Here is a 16,272-nt window from a genome sequence, read left to right on the forward strand (position 1 = left end):
CCAGTGCCCCAGTGCGCATCTAGTGCATGCAAACATTTGCATCACTGCACCCAATGCCTCAGTGCACATCTAGTGCATGCAAACATTTGCATCACGGCAGCCAGTGCCGCAATGCGCATCTAGAGAATGCAAACATTTGCATCATGGCAGCCACTGCCCCAGTGCACATCTAGTGCATGCAAACATTTGCATCATGGCAGCCAGTGCCCCAGTGCGCATCTAGAGAATGCAAACATGTGCATCACTGCAACCAGTGTCCCAGTGCACATCTAGTGCATGCAAACATTTGCATCACGGCAGCCAGTGCCCCAGTGCGCATCTAGACAATGCAAACATTTGCATCACGGCATCCAGTGCCCCAGTGCGCATCTAGTGCATGCAAACATTTGCATCATGACAGCCAGTGCCCCAATGCGCATCTAGAGAATGCAAACATTTGCATCACGGCAGCCAGTGCCCCAATGCGCATCTAGAGAATGCAAACATTTGCATCATGGCAGCCAGTGCCCCAGTGCACATCTAGTGCATGCAAACATTGGCATAACTTGAACCAGTACCTCAGTGCACATCTAGTGCATGCAAACATTTGCATCACAGCAGCCAGTGCCCCAGTGCACATCTAGACAATGCAAACATTTGCATCACGCCATCCAGTGCCCCGGTGCACATCTAGTGCATGCAAACATTTGCATCATGGCAGCCAGTGCCCCAATGCGCATTTAGAGAATGCAAACATTTGCATCACGGCAGCCAGTGCCCCAGTGCACATCTAGTGCATGCAAACATTTGCATCACGGCAGCCAGTGCCCCAATGCGCATCTAGAGAATGCAAACATTTGCATCATGGCAGCCAGTGCCCAAGTGCACATCTAGTGCATGCAAACATTTGCATCATGGCAGCCAGTGCCCCAATGCTCATCTAGAGAATGCAAACATTTGCATCACGGCAGCCAGTGCCCCAATGCGCATCTAGAGAATGCAAACATTTACATCATGGCAGCCAGTGCCCCAGTACACATCTCATGCATGCAAACATTTGCATCACTGCAACCAGTGCCTCAGTGCACATCTAGTGCATGCAAATATTTGCATCACGGCAGCCAGTGCCCCAATGCACATCTACAGAATGCAAACATTTGCATCATGGCAGCCAGTGCCCCAGTGCGCATCTAGAGAATGCAAACATTTGCATCATGGCAACCAGTGCCTCAGTGCACATCTAGTGCATGCAAACATTTGCATCACGCAGCCAGTGCCGCAATGCGCATCTAGAGAATGCAAACATTTGCATCACGGCAGCCACTGCCCCAGTGCACATATAGTGCATGCAAACATTTGCATCATGGCAGCCAGTGCCCCAATGCGCATCTAGAGAATGCAAACATTTGCATCACTGCAACCAGTGCCCCAGTGCACATCTAGTGCATGCAAACATTTGCATCACGGCAGCCAGTGCCCCAATGCGCATCTAGAGGATGCAAACATTTGCGTCACGGCAGCCAGTGCCCCAGTGCGCATCTAGTGCATGCAAACATTTGCATCACGGCAGCCAGTGCCCCAATGCGCATCTAGAGAATGCAAACATTTGCATCACTGCAACCAGTGCCTCAGTGCACATCTAGTGCATGCAAACATTTGCATCACGGCAGCCAGTGCCCCAGTGCACTTCTAGTGCATGCAAACATTTGCATCACAGCAGCCAGTGCCCCAGTGCACATCTAGACAATGCAAACATTTGCATCACGGCATCCAGTGCCCCAGTGCACATCGAGACAATGCAAACATTTGCATCACAGCAGCCAGTGCCCCAGTACGCATCTAGAGAATGCAAACATTGGCATAATTATGTACAAAAGCTAAAAGTAAACTTATAAATTCACATTGCAACTCCTGCCTCATTCACCCTTTCAATTCAACACTTCTAATGGTGAAAGCTCTTCTTAAGTAGCTTAGCAGTGGCCAAGCATTTACAAGTAGTAAAGTGCAGGCCTACATCTAACAAATAGTAAAGTGCAGGTCTACATCTAGCAGATAGTAAAGTGCAGGCCCACATCTAACAGGAAGTAAAGTGCAGGCCTACATCTAACAGGAAGTAAAGGGCATGCCTCCATCTAACAGTGCAGGCCTGCATCTAACAGGTAGTGAAGGGCAGGCCTGCTTCTAACAGGTAGTGAGGGCAGGCCTCCATCTAACAGGTAGTAAAGTGCAGGCGTACACCTAACAGGTAGTGAAGTGCAGGTCTACATCTAACAGGTAGTAAAGTGCAGGCCTATGCCTAACAGGTAGTGAAGGGCATGCCTCCATCTAACAGTGCAGACCTGCATCTAACAGGTAGTGAAGGGCAGGCCTATGTCTAACAGGTAGTGAAGGGCAGGTCTCCATCTAACAGGTAGTAAAGTGCAGGCCTGCATCTAACAGGTAGTGAAGGGCAGGCCTACATATAACATGTAAATTGCAGGTCTACATGTAACAGGTAGTAAAATACAGGCCTACATCTACCAAATAGTAAAGTGCAGACCTACATCTAACAGGCAGTAAACTGCAAGCTACATCGAACAGTTAGTAAAGTGCATGCCTACATCTAACAGGTAGTAAAGTGCAGGCCTACATCTAACAGAGGGCAAAGTGCAGGCGTACACCTAACAGGTAGTAAAGTGCAGGCCTACGCCTAACAGGTAGTGTAATGGTGGCCTACATCTAACAGGTAGTGAAGTGCAGGCATACACCTAACAGGTAGTAAAATGCAGGCCTACATCTAACAGGTTGTGAAGTGCTGGCCTACATCTAACAGGTAGTGAAGTGCAGGCCTACATCTAACAGGTAGTAAAGTGCTGGCCTACATCTAACAGGTAGTGAAGTGCAGGCGTACATCTAACAGGTAGTAAAGTGCTGGCCTACATCTAACAGGTAGTGAAGTGCAGGCCTACATCTAACAGGTAGTAAAGTGCTGGCCTACATCTAACAGGTAGTGAAGTGCAGGTCTACATCTAACAGGTAGTAAAGTGCAGGCCTATGCCTAACAGGTAGTGAAGGGCATGCCTCCATCTAACAGTGCAGGCCTGCATCTAACAGGTAGTGAAGGGCAGGCCTATGTCTAACAGGTAGTGAAGGGCAGGTCTCCATCTAACAGGTAGTAAAGTGCAGGCCTGCATCTAACAGGTAGTGAAGGGCAGGCCTACATATAACATGTAAATTGCAGGTCTACATGTAACAGGTAGTAAAATACAGGCCTACATCTACCAAATAGTAAAGTGCAGACCTACATCTAACAGGCAGTAAACTGCAAGCTACATCGAACAGTTAGTAAAGTGCATGCCTACATCTAACAGGTAGTAAAGTGCAGGCCTACATCTAACAGAGGGCAAAGTGCAGGCGTACACCTAACAGGTAGTAAAGTGCAGGCCTACGCCTAACAGGTAGTGTAATGGTGGCCTACATCTAACAGGTAGTGAAGTGCAGGCATACACCTAACAGGTAGTAAAATGCAGGCCTACATCTAACAGGTTGTGAAGTGCTGGCCTACATCTAACAGGTAGCGAAGTGCAGGCCTACATCTAACAGGTAGTAAAGTGCTGGCCTACATCTAACAGGTAGTGAAGTGCAGGCGTACATCTAACAGGTAGTAAAGTGCTGGCCTACATCTAACAGGTAGTGAAGTGCAGGCGTACACCTAACAGGTAGTAAAATGCAGCCCTATATCTAACAGGTAGTGAAGTGCAGGCCTACATCTAACAGGTAGTGAAGTGCAGGACTGCATCTAACAGGTAGTGAAGTGCAGGCCTACATGTGCAGGCATACAGCTAACAAGTAGTGAAGTGCAGGCCTACACCTAACAGGTAGTGAAGTGCAGGCCTACACCTAACAGGTAGTGAAGTGCAGGCATACACCTAACAGGTAGTGAAGTGCAGGACTGCATCTAACAGGTAGTGAAGTGCAGGCCTACATCTAACAGGTAGTGAAGTGCAGGCCTGCAGGACTGCATCTAACAGGTAGTGAAGTGCAAGCCTACATCTAACAGGTAGTAAGTGCAGGCCTACACCTAACAGGTAGTGAAGTGCAGGCCTACATCTAACAGGTAGTAAAGTGCAGGCCTACACCTAACAGGTAGTGAAGTGCAGGCCTACATCTAACAGGTAGTGAAGTGCAGGCCTACATGGCATAGAGTTCAAGCTACTGAGTCCGCTTCTGTAGTCCCACATTTTCTGCGCCCTCCTTGCATTTTTGTGTGTTTATATAACGCAGACCGAGCTTGAGAGCAGCAGAGCGCTGCACAAGGTTTCAGGGAACAGGTGTCAACGTGTGCTTTGTCCGGAGTGGGGCACGCACCGTTCCGTCCCCATCCAATCTTCCCTGTTCCCTCGCTGTCACGCGTCTCCCCTGCTCACCTTCCATCACTGCTTTCCCTCTTCATCCATTGCCACCTCCATCACGCACACCCTCCCCTCCTCACTCCCTCTGCACACCAGCCCCCTCCCGCCCGCAGACCGCATTCGCATACTTGTGTACATACCGTGTACTTGTGGTCCTTTGCTAGCCCCAGGGTGGCGCGCATTCACAATGGCCCAGGCCCCCGCCTTCCCTGCACTGGGCACGCTGAACACATTGCGTCCTGCAGCCCTTGCCAGATGGCAGAGCCCACAGCCCCTGGCTGCCGTGTGCTAGATCCGTGCCAGGGCGCGGGCGGCACACCTGCGTGTGTGGGGGTGCCAGGATCCTGCATGCGCAGAAAGGCGTCAGGAGAGTGCTGGCCCCGGGGTGGCATGGAGTGGGGGTCCGGTGAGGATTGATAAAGCGGAGACTCCCCTCCCCCCACCCCCATTCACCCACAGGGCATTGACTCATCACGCGCTCCTTTCACGGGAACAGCGAATGAGTTCTGACGAAGCAATTACTGCAAAGCCGCCCTTTTCCTGTAGCAAAAAAAGTGACAAGAGAAGCGGCTTAAGCGCCGCGCCCGCCTTGGCATCAGCGCGGCGCCTCTGCGGCTGCAGGTGCAGCCTCCTCTGCGCCTCCCCCGCATTCCCCACGACGGAAGGTAGCTGCCCGCGGGTGAGAAGGCGGCCAGTGCAGCCGGCGGTGGCGCCCACTGGCCTCTGCCGGCCATGCACACCCATTCCCAGAGTTCCTCTCTCTGGGGGAGGGAGATTTCTCGGGGTGTGTAGGTCATGCCCCGTGTGTGAGGCGCCTGCGTGCGAGAGGAGTGAGATGGCGGCCAGTGCATCCGACGGTGGCGCCCACTGGCCTCTGCCGGCCATGCACACCCATTCCCAGAGTTCCTCTCTCCGGGGGAGGGAGATTTCTGGGGGTGTGTAGGTCATGCCCTGCGTGTGAGGCGCCTGCGTGCGAGAGGAGTGAGATGGTGGCCAGTGCAGCCGGCGGTGGCGCCCACTGGCCTCTGCCGGCCATGCACACCCATTCCCAGAGTTCCTCTCTCTGGGGGAGGGAGATTTCTCGGGGTGTGTAGGTCATGCCCCGTGTGTGAGGCGCCTGCGTGCGAGAGGAGTGAGATGGCGGCCAGTGCATCCGACGGTGGCGCCCACTGGCCTCTGCCGGCCATGCACACCCATTCCCAGAGTTCCTCTCTCCGGGGGAGGGAGATTTCTGGGGGTGTGTAGGTCATGCCCTGCGTGTGAGGCGCCTGCGTGCGAGAGGAGTGAGATGGTGGCCAGTGCAGCCGGCGGTGGCGCCCACTGGCCTCTGCCGGCCATGCACACCCATTCCCAGAGTTCCTCTCTCTGGGGGAGGGAGATTTCTCGGGGTGTGTAGGTCATGCCCTGCGTGTGAGGCGCCTGCGTGCGAGAGGAGTGAGATGGTGGCCAGTGCAGCCGGCGGTGGCGCCCACTGGCCTCTGCCGGCCATGCACACCCATTCCCAGAGTTCCTCTCTCTGGGGGAGGGAGATTTCTCGGGGTGTGTAGGTCATGCCCCGTGTGTGAGGCGCCTGCGTGCGAGAGGAGTGAGATGGCGGCCAGTGCATCCGACGGTGGCGCCCACTGGCCTCTGCCGGCCATGCACACCCATTCCCAGAGTTCCTCTCTCTGGGGGAGGGAGATTTCTGGGGGTGTGTAGGTCATGCCCGCGTGTGAGGCGCCTGCGTGCGAGAGGAGTGAGATGGTGGCCAGTGCAGCCGACGGTGGCGCCCACTGGCCTCTGCCGGCCATGCACACCCATTCCCAGAGTTCCTCTCTCCGGGGGAGGGAGATTTCTGGGGGTGTGTAGGTCATGCCCTGCGTGTGAGGCGCCTGCGTGCGAGAGGAGTGAGATGGTGGCCAGTGCAGCCGGCGGTGGCGCCCACTGGCCTCTGCCGGCCATGCACACCCATTCCCAGAGTTCCTCTCTCTGGGGGAGGGAGATTTCTCGGGGTGTGTAGGTCATGCCCTGCGTGTGAGGCGCCTGCGTGCGAGAGGAGTGAGATGGTGGCCAGTGCAGCCGGCGGTGGCGCCCACTGGCCTCTGCCGGCCATGCACACCCATTCCCAGAGTTCCTCTCTCTGGGGGAGGGAGATTTCTCGGGGTGTGTAGGTCATGCCCCGTGTGTGAGGCGCCTGCGTGCGAGAGGAGTGAGATGGCGGCCAGTGCATCCGACGGTGGCGCCCACTGGCCTCTGCCGGCCATGCACACCCATTCCCAGAGTTCCTCTCTCTGGGGGAGGGAGATTTCTAGGGGTGTGTAGGTCATGCCCGCGTGTGAGGCGCCTGCGTGCGAGAGGAGTGAGATGGTGGCCAGTGCAGCCGACGGTGGCGCCCACTGGCCTCTGCCGGCCATGCACACCCATTCCCAGAGTTCCTCTCTCTGGGGGAGGGAGATTTCTCGGGGTGTGTAGGTCATGCCCCGCGTGTGAGGCGCCTGCGTGCGAGAGGAGTGAGATGGTGGCCAGTGCAGCCGGCGGTGGCGCCCACTGGCCTCTGCTGGCCATGCACACCCATTCCCAGAGTTCCTCTCTCTGGGGGAGGGAGATTTCTCGGGGTGTGTAGGTCATGCCCCGTGTGTGAGGCGCCTGCGTGCGAGAGGAGTGAGATGGCGGCCAGTGCATCCGACGGTGGCGCCCACTGGCCTCTGCCGGCCATGCACACCCATTCCCAGAGTTCCTCTCTCTGGGGGAGGGAGATTTCTGGGGGTGTGCAGGTCATGCCCTGCGTGTGAGGCGCCTGCGTGCGAGAGGAGTGAGATGGCGCCCACTGGAGCCGACGGTGGCGCCCACTGGCCTCTGCCGGCCATGCACACCCATTCCCAGAGTTCCTCTCTCTGGGGGAGGGAGATTTCTGGGGGTGTGTAGGTCAGGCCCCGCGTGTGAGGCACCTGCGTGCGAGAGGAGTGAGATGGTGGCCAGTGCAGCCGATGGTGGCGCCCACTGGCCTCTGCCGGCCATGCACACCCATTCCCAGAGTTCCTCTCTCTGGGGGAGGGAGATTTCTGGGGGTGTGTAGGTCATGCCCCGCGTGTGAGGCACCTGCGTGCGAGAGGAGTGAGATGGTGGCCAGTGCAGCCGGCGGTGGCGCCCACTGGCCTCTGCCGGCCATGCACACCCATTCCCAGAGTTCCTCTCTCTGGGGGGGGGGGGATTTCTGGGGGGGTGTAGGTCATGCCCCAAGTGTGAGGCGCCTGCGTGCGAGAGGAGTGAGAAGGCGGCCAGTGCATCCGACGGTGGCGCCCACTGGCCTCTGCCGGCCATACACACCCATTCCTAGAGTTCCTCTCTCTGGGGGAGGGAGATTTCTAGGGGTGTGTAGGTCATGCCCCGCGTGTGAGGCACCTGCGTGCGAGAGGAGTGAGATGGTGGCCAGTGCAGCCGACGGTGGCGCCCACTGGCCTCTGCCGGCCATGCACACCCATTCCCAGAGTTCCTCTCTCTGGGGGAGGGAGATTTCTGGGGGTGTGTAGGTCTTGCCCCAAGTATGAGGCGCCTGCGTGCGAGAGGAGTGAGATGGTGGCCAGAGCAGCCGACGGTGGCGCCCACTGGCCTCTGCCGGCCATGCACACCCATTCCCAGAGTTCCTCTCTCTGGGGGAGGGAGATTTCTGGGGGTGTGCAGGTCATGCCCCGCGGTGTGCAGGTGCCGGACACAGGTCCACACAGGTCACATGCCGGGTGAACCCTAGACTGCTCGGTATTAGCAGCATTGACCTAAAAACATTTGACCTAAAACATTTGATCACATTTTTTAAAACCTTTTTTTCAGTCAAATTGAATGAAATATATATGGGGTGGGTAAGGGTATAGATCAGGTTGAGGGGAAGTAGTGGGGGTTGCGGGGGTCTCCCTCGCATTTGAGACCAAAAAAAGGTCAAATAAATTCAATCAAATGAGATAAGGTCAAATAGACCCAAACCTTCTTCTCAGGGTACAGTAACGACAGACCAGAGCAGGGTGTCTTCAGGCAGAAGACACCTTCTTGAGAAGGTATTGGGGCTGAGGCAGGTCTGGCTGTGCTCTGAGCATGGAGGCAGTGAGGAATGGGTTAAGAGTCTGATTGATACAGTAGAAAAGTCCCATCTCCTGCGTCTAAGCGCGTCCTTCTGTCAGCTCTTAAGCAGGGTGGTGTTCAGTGGTGCCCAGTCATCAGGAGAGAGAGGCGGGGTGAGCTTTTCCTCGTGGACAGCTGGGCTGTAGGGAGGACTGGCCTCTACTATGAGCCCACAGGGGGCGCCCTGGAGCAGAGTTACGTCTTCCAGGTCCCAGCCTTCCCAGAGAATCTGGCCTCTCTTCTGGACCCTCGAAGGGATCTCTAGAGGAAAAGGATCCAAAAGCTGTTCTGTTTCGGGGATTTTTATTTTATTTTATTTTATAGTTGTATTTAGTTCAAATTAAATGTGTGCAACTTACATTACATATATACATGTAAAACATATCCATATAAGATATAAACAGTGCATTGTTAGTCATAAATATCTTTACATCATCTTCTACAGTCAAAGTATAAAAAATGAGTTAATTCATTTCAATTCATTTCACTCTTCATGTAGTCTTCTCTAAGAGCAATATATTTTTTTTTATTTGTATTTAATCAAAATTAGATTTTTACATCTAAGAGCAATATTGTATTTTGCCACGCCCTAAAAAGTGCAATGTGCATTGCTCCTCAATCGTTATTTAAACAGTATGACCAGCATTCCACGGTTTTGATCGTATCGTAATTATACACAAAGGTGTTTTGCCGTTTCCACGGTGATCTTACTCTTACACATACAGCATGTTCTCTTGTCTCTAGGTGATTTCCACTTTGCACCCCAGAACGCTCTTACGGGGAGTTGGTTTGTGCGCAAGAGTAGTCTACATTTGCAAACCGCAGGATCTGGACACTTTAACAAGTACATTTGAAGGCGAAAGAAAATGTGTACAATTCCCTCAATTTGTATATAGTTGTGTAAATTACTTAAGTGGCCATTATTGTGTAACCAGTGCCACCTCCTGAGTCTTCTTGTAAATGCCCCTTTCAGTGTATTATCATTGCCGCAGTATGATCTAGCAATCAATCCATTTATTTCAAGTATTTCGAAAAAGGTAGCAGGCGCTCCTCTCCAGAAGGAACATGGCATGATAACCTGTTCTGAGATGAGAGCCTGCAGCCATCGCGTTTTGCTCACTGTACCTTTCACAGATGGGAAATATCCATTTGCATATCAGTCTTTGTCCCTCCCACATGGGCAGTCCAGCACCAAAATGCTATGGCAATTCCTCTCTGAACAAGAGAACCAACAGCAACCCCAGACACGTGTTTCAGCCTTGTTGGGCCTCATCAGTGAGGTGAAGCTGTGCCTCTCTGAGCACAGTGAGCAGGGAGACCACGTCTGGTTGCCCCCGGGTAACTCAGGGTGACCAACCCCAAGTTCCTTGCAAATATTTCAAAAAAGGTAGCAGGCGTTACTAATTCTATTCCCACATATTGTATGGAACAAGAGCGAGGCAACTAGGATCGTTCGTCAGAAAGAAACTTCGATTTTATTTAACCATTTGAGATCACTAATGGCTGCGGCCTCCACCCATAGGATATCACAGGGATGAACCATCGTCTATAGAACATCAGTGGCCACCCAGGGAGTGACCTGCATATTTCTTTCCATATCTGCGTTCAACAATGTGATTTGCTTCGCAGGACGTGTCTTGGTCTCAATTATGTGTGTGCAGTTGTTATAACGATGCATCACAATTCCCAAATATTTATAGCTATCTGTATAGTCTATCGTTCCCCAAGTTGTCGTCATTCGATTTCTCAGGGTTTTTCTAGCGGAAATTAACATAATCTGGGTCTTATTCAGGTTAATCTTTAGAACGTTTTCTTTTACATACGATCCCAACTCCTCTAGCACCGCTTCCATCCCTTTGATAGTATGGTCTACTATGACTAAATCGTCAGCGTAGCGCATGGCAGTGACTCGTGCAGAATGTATTTTTGGGGTGCAATTGGCTTTCTTTGCCAATCTAGTTGGCAAATCTGCTACATATAGGTTAAATAATAGAGCAGCCAATATACAGCCCTGCTTCACACCTTTGTTTATTGTTATTGGCCCCGACAAAAGTCCTTGACCATCTAAGCGAATCTTAGCACTGTTATCAGTATGCAGAGCGATAACAATCTCTAACACCCAATACGGGCAGCCCAGCCTTTTTAGTTTTTGCCACAGGATTCATCGATCGACACTCTCAAAAGCTGCATGAAAGTTGGTGGCCAAACGAATGGACTGTTGTCTAAATCTTTGTTCTCCTGGTCCTCATTTTCCACTGACGAGGTCTGGGGCTGAGGGATATCATAGCTCCCAAAATAATATAATCTTGGCATGTATCAATATGTACGCTAATGCCCCCCGACTATTGTTAAAACTTATTTGGGTGATGACAGAACTTTCGCGTCTAAGATCGCCAAACGGAGGCAACTGGTTGATGATTCTGTTTATCAGGCTAAGAAAAATAAATGTGCCAATCCCACAAGAATCTTGGCAAATCTCTCAAGATAGAGTTCAGCGTTCAAAAACATCAACGCACCCTGGAGTCCCTCTGCAAGGGCTGTGAAATTTGGTCAATCATTAATCAGACTCTGGGCACTGAAGTGAAGGATATGAATTGTCCAATAGCGGAACAATCCTGGGTCGAATTCTATGAGCAGAAATATTCCTTACCCCATAGGTTTAGCAGCAGCGGGGGCAAGATCTGGGCGTGTGGAGGAGGGTACCTGCCCGTGGGATGGGAATGACATTTTGTGGGCCATCAATAAACTTAAACCCTCCCGTGCCCCCGGGTACTGATGGAATACAACCCTTTGTTTTGAAAGAATGCCCACGGATCCGGGCAGCTGTATTGAACCTCTGTTTGACCAGATCTTTCTGACTCATCTCATTCCAGATTCATGTGCCCAGTGTATTATTTTACCAATCCTGAAGAATGGGGATGCATCAAATCCTAACAACTACAGGCCGATCGCCCGGTTTGATGCAATTAGTAAAGTTTTTGCAATCCTTCTTTTGAGTGATCTTAGCTCAGTAGTAAAAAAAAAAAACAACTTAGTAAGTCAATTTCAGGTTGGTTTTAGGCCTGATTTAGGTACTCCGCTTAATACCACGATCTTGGCCCATGTTAGACATCAAGTTCATCATACCCAGGTCGGGAATGTATTGATGGCATCCCTTGACCTGCCAGCGCTTTTGATGGAGTCATCAGATATAGGCTATGGCAGAAACTCCTGGAAATTAACGTGCCCAGAAAGGTGGTTCAACTCCTTGCCCTTCTTCACACCAACATGTCTATTCGCAAACGCCTCACCAAAGAACGTTTGTAGGGGTAAAACAGGGTTGCACCCTAGCACCTATTCTTTTCAATATGTATGTGTGAGACGTAGCTACCATATGGCAAGGTCCTTCCATTGCATCAGCAAGGCTAGGCTAGGTAACATCAAGCTGGATTGGATGGCCTTAGCCAATGATTTTATTCTTTTTGACAGAACCCATTGAGGTTTGAGATGCAAATTTAATGTATTCTACAACTACGCTCTGGCCAATAATTTACTACCTAATGCTACTAAATCCAAAGTCTTGGTGTTTACTAGGGGCTATATAACTAAAACCAGAGCCTGGGTTATGGGTAAGAAAAAAGTAGAGCAAATACAAGAGTTTACCTATTTGGGATATAAGCTCTCTAATAGGGTCTCTTTGGAATCCTTAAAACTAGTCGCTATGAGAAGGCGTCAAAGCTGACTTCCCAGTTTGTACGTAATAGATTGTGTACATTTTCCTTGCTTCCACTATGGCGTTATTATCTTGCCAAATTTGAACCGATTATCCTGTACGGTCTTGACATCGCTTTACATCAGTTGGGTAATCTGCTCAATTGTATTCAAGAAATGCTTTGGAAGGAGGTATTGGGTCTGTCTATGGACATACCCAATTCTGTCATTAGACAGGAACTTTGCCTCACTTCCTTGAAGGCTAGGTATATGTGGAGACAATTATCCACCCTTAAGAACATTCTTGTCCCTCCTGTTAATTCTTTATACGAAGCGTTGTATGTAGTGATGGAGGCCGAGACCGTTGTCTCCCTTAAACAGTTTAGAATCAGGATGATTTGGGTATTGGACTCTATGAGGCTTTCTGTGCTTTTTTTGATACAGGGGCCTGGTGGAGTTAAGACTTGTCTTTTTCAAGCTAAATGGGTGGATGCTTTGGAAGGTGTTTTTATCATATCCTACGTATGTGGAATACTCAATGTTTGCACACTCGAAAGAATGTTTACCGCTTTATATCCAATGCTTTCCGTGTGAGACAATACGCATAACTTGTATGCGTTTTAGATTTAATCAGTTCCACACTGCTGAGAGAATAAAGCATTGGAAAGAGCATACTATTAATCTAGGGAAAAATCTAGACTGATTTTGCGGTGGGAAGGCAACGTATGAAACCCTGAAGCATATGGTGATGGTATGTCCACATTTTGAAAATAAGCATATGTTATGCTTCAAAGACCTAGGCGTTTGCTCCACAGCGGCATTTAGGAATATGTGCTGGTGTCGACTCATGTGGGGCGCAAACGTATCTCTTATATTGTGCTTGAACAACTTTTTAAGTTTTCTATCAAAAGCATTGGATGTAAAGAATGGAACAAGTAGTAATGTGTGATTCTGTTTTATCTTTGATGCAATAGTATGGCTTTTAGTTTCTTTTTTAATATGTGGATGTCTTAATGTTTCTTTTCCCTTTTTATGAAATGTGAGTTTTGTATTTCTTTTTGTTTCTATTATGTTGTGTAAGGTTTTCTGTAAAACACAAATGCAACAATAAAAAAAACTTCAGAAGAAGGATTAAGACACGTGTTCCAGAAGTGGGTAGTTGCTACCCATTCAAAGTAGTGATAATAACGACAGTAACAAGCTCTGTAAAGGGCCTCCAATTTTGGACATAATGAAAGCACATGTTGCACTGTCTCTGATGTGCAAGCCACTTTACAGCTACAACACATCCGTTGGTCATGAGCAAGTTTCCATTGTGAACAATGAGTGGCTCTTACAGGTAATTATTTAGTATGCATCAAAAGTCAAAATCTCCGCACATCACTACTAGGACACTTTAACAAATACAGCTGTGGGGTAAAGTAGCTATACACAATACCTTCAAGGAAAGAATAATGTTTAAGGCCACTTAGGTGATTGATAGTGGCTTCCCAGTCTTTCATACAGGATTTCTTCTTAAATTACTTTTTTATTCCCTTGTATCTGCCACAGATTGATCGCTCAATTGAACAGTTCTTACTTAAATAAGACTTTCTGCACATGGCATCGCAAGAATTTATAGCGACAGTTCCCGGTTTTACAGTTATAACATTTTGGCCAATATCACAGAGCAACTCACTGGAGGATGACACAAAGCCCTGAAGGGCAAGAGATCTCTCTGGAGAATCACCAAGGCTTTGAGAGATGTTAAACCAAACTCACCTCTTATATATTGCATAGGGCACAACGAGGGAAGACCCAATATGGAACGCCAAAAATAACTTTCTATTTTGTCCAACCATAAAAGGTTTTCAATTGTAAGAGCCTCTAAGCCGTATGTCACCGCAGGAACAAACTATTGTCGATATAACATTAGTATACCTTTAAGAGAAAAGCCAGCATATTGCATTACATGTTTGCAAGTCATAAGTGTAATTATGTTAGTCCAGAAACGACCCTAATCATGTATAGTATGTATATTATGTTGGCCAGAAACCAATCGCATCATGTGACAAACATCGCAAACACAGAATCGGCATTATAACCAGAGGGCGTCCATTTTGTGCAATATCCGCCATTTGCTTTTCCATTGCTGTCCAATGCTTTGCAAAATGTATTTAATTCTGAAAGCTCACAGACGGTGCGAGGCCACAGCCTGCATGTTGAAAGATCAACCTAGAGAGCAATGCCAAACAGTACAGAAATACATTGTTTTCCTCCCTCATAAAGTCCTTGGAGGCAAGCAGAAACGGCATTTGATCAGCGTCCCAGGTGCCGGCCTGTCTCACCAAAGCTGTAGCAATAGGCAGTTAAAGCATGAATTATATTCTTCTAGCAGTCCTCCTTCGCGGATCTGCCTCAGAACAGGCTGACCCCTAGTTCATGAATAGAAACTGGTAGATAACATACTAGGGAATGTGTCACTCTTACGAACATGATATCCTTGCTGAACAAGTGCTTTATGTTCGCCATAACAAAGAACTGTCTCTGCAACTGTTGCTAGAATAAGTATAATTAGATTAAAGAAGAAACTTGTCATAATGTGTCATGATTGTCATAATTGTCAAGATTGTCAATCACCGAACCCTAGCCCTAGAAGATACATTATGGGTGGTTTGATTTGCCTTGAAAGATTACATGTTGCCGCTTGAGCAATGCTCGCTCTCTTGTGTCTCACGAGGTCTGGGTAACACACGTTGCGAGACGTTAGACCCGAGTCGGCCGACTGAGCATACTTTGAAATAAACCATATTATTTGGAAAATCGAACCTCATGTCTGTCGTATCACTAGTATATGGTGATTGTGCCTTAGTTTCCATATGCATGGGGTCTTTACGGCCTAGCAAACATGGAGCCTGAATAAGGACCCTCCCCCTTTTGCTCTATCGTATACGTTAAGTTTGAAGAAGGCAAAAATGAATCGAGGACGAAGCTGTCGAGCCGGGATTGAAAGGTGTTCGGGGCACCCCTGTAGAAGTGATGAGAGACTCCTTTGCAGATCTGTACACAGCCGGTCCCTGATCGACGAGCAGCATCCAGAGAGCATTGAGGCGAGGGTCCTGAAACAAGGCAGATTGAGCCAGATACGCAGTCACGACAATTCTTGGTTGCGTCTGTATACGGACAAATTGCATCTTGAGTGACGAATTGATTGATCAGGTGAGTCGTGTCCCGATTCTTAAACACCCTGATATTGATTGAGAGTTGCTCTTGCAAGATCAAACACCCAGGGTAAGAACAGGGTAAGTATTAATTATGCCTGGGAAATTGTCTTCCTGCCTAGTGGGATTTTTCCACTGCGGTAGACAATCTTTAGAAACTGACCAGGTCGCGCCACCCGTAGGGTCACCGGCATTTGAAATGATTGTGAAATATGGAGTAGGGGCATTAATGTTTAATACGATTTGGCATAGGCAGACCAGACATTTATCAGACTTGCAGTGGCCTAATGATGGACGTTTTGAATTGACACGTATAGAACACTTAGAATCAGTATTGCTACGCAAGAAAGCACACCCAGCGGCATACAAGGTCGTAAGAGACTGGATGAAAGAAGCTATTCTCCTTCTGAGAAGTAGAGAGAAGCATGCGCGTAGACATAAATCAAATGCAGAGAAAGTGCTAGAACTTGATGAGCATCAACAGACAGAGGATCTTAGAAGAATGGACAGGGCTTTCCAAGTAGGCGTACAAAAAATATATCCACAACAAGATTTGCATACATCAGATGAGCTAATAAACAAAATCCTGAATGAACGAAGGAATAATGAACGTCCTCAAAGTAGTATGAACCCTAGTGCTTCTCCACCTCATTTGCCCCAGCCCACTCCTGTTGTTCCATCTGCACCATATCCCCCCTGTGCCCATGATATCAGTCCCTCCCCCCTCATTTCGTCCACTGCCGTCAGAGCGTGAATTAGCAAACCGCTTTGGCAGGCAGTTTCACAGAGAAGGGGCCTGCGCCACAAGGAAGCACTAGAGTAACTCATAGTACGGTTAATAAAGACAGGAAAGAGGAGCTGAGAGCCTGGGCAGAAACATACATTGAAGTTGACAATGAGGAAGCCATGCAGAATTCCAT

General features: G+C 49.3%; 1 long non-coding RNA gene across 1 annotated transcript in view; it reads right to left on the reverse strand.

Moving 5' to 3' along the window:
* The window catches only part of LOC138527358 (uncharacterized), a 52,176-nt gene extending 47,264 nt beyond the window's left edge, over nt 1-4,912 (reverse strand). The window contains exon 1 of the long non-coding RNA XR_011283907.1: nt 4,511-4,912. This is a non-coding gene — a long non-coding RNA (uncharacterized lncRNA). The remainder of the gene's footprint in view (nt 1-4,510) is intronic.
* Nucleotides 4,913-16,272: the final 11,360 nt, after the last annotated feature.

Source organism: Ambystoma mexicanum, chromosome 14 (assembly GCF_040938575.1).
Source record: "Ambystoma mexicanum isolate Mex_15411 chromosome 14, UKY_AmexF1_1, whole genome shotgun sequence".
Classification (NCBI taxonomy): Eukaryota; Metazoa; Chordata; class Amphibia; order Caudata; family Ambystomatidae; genus Ambystoma; species Ambystoma mexicanum.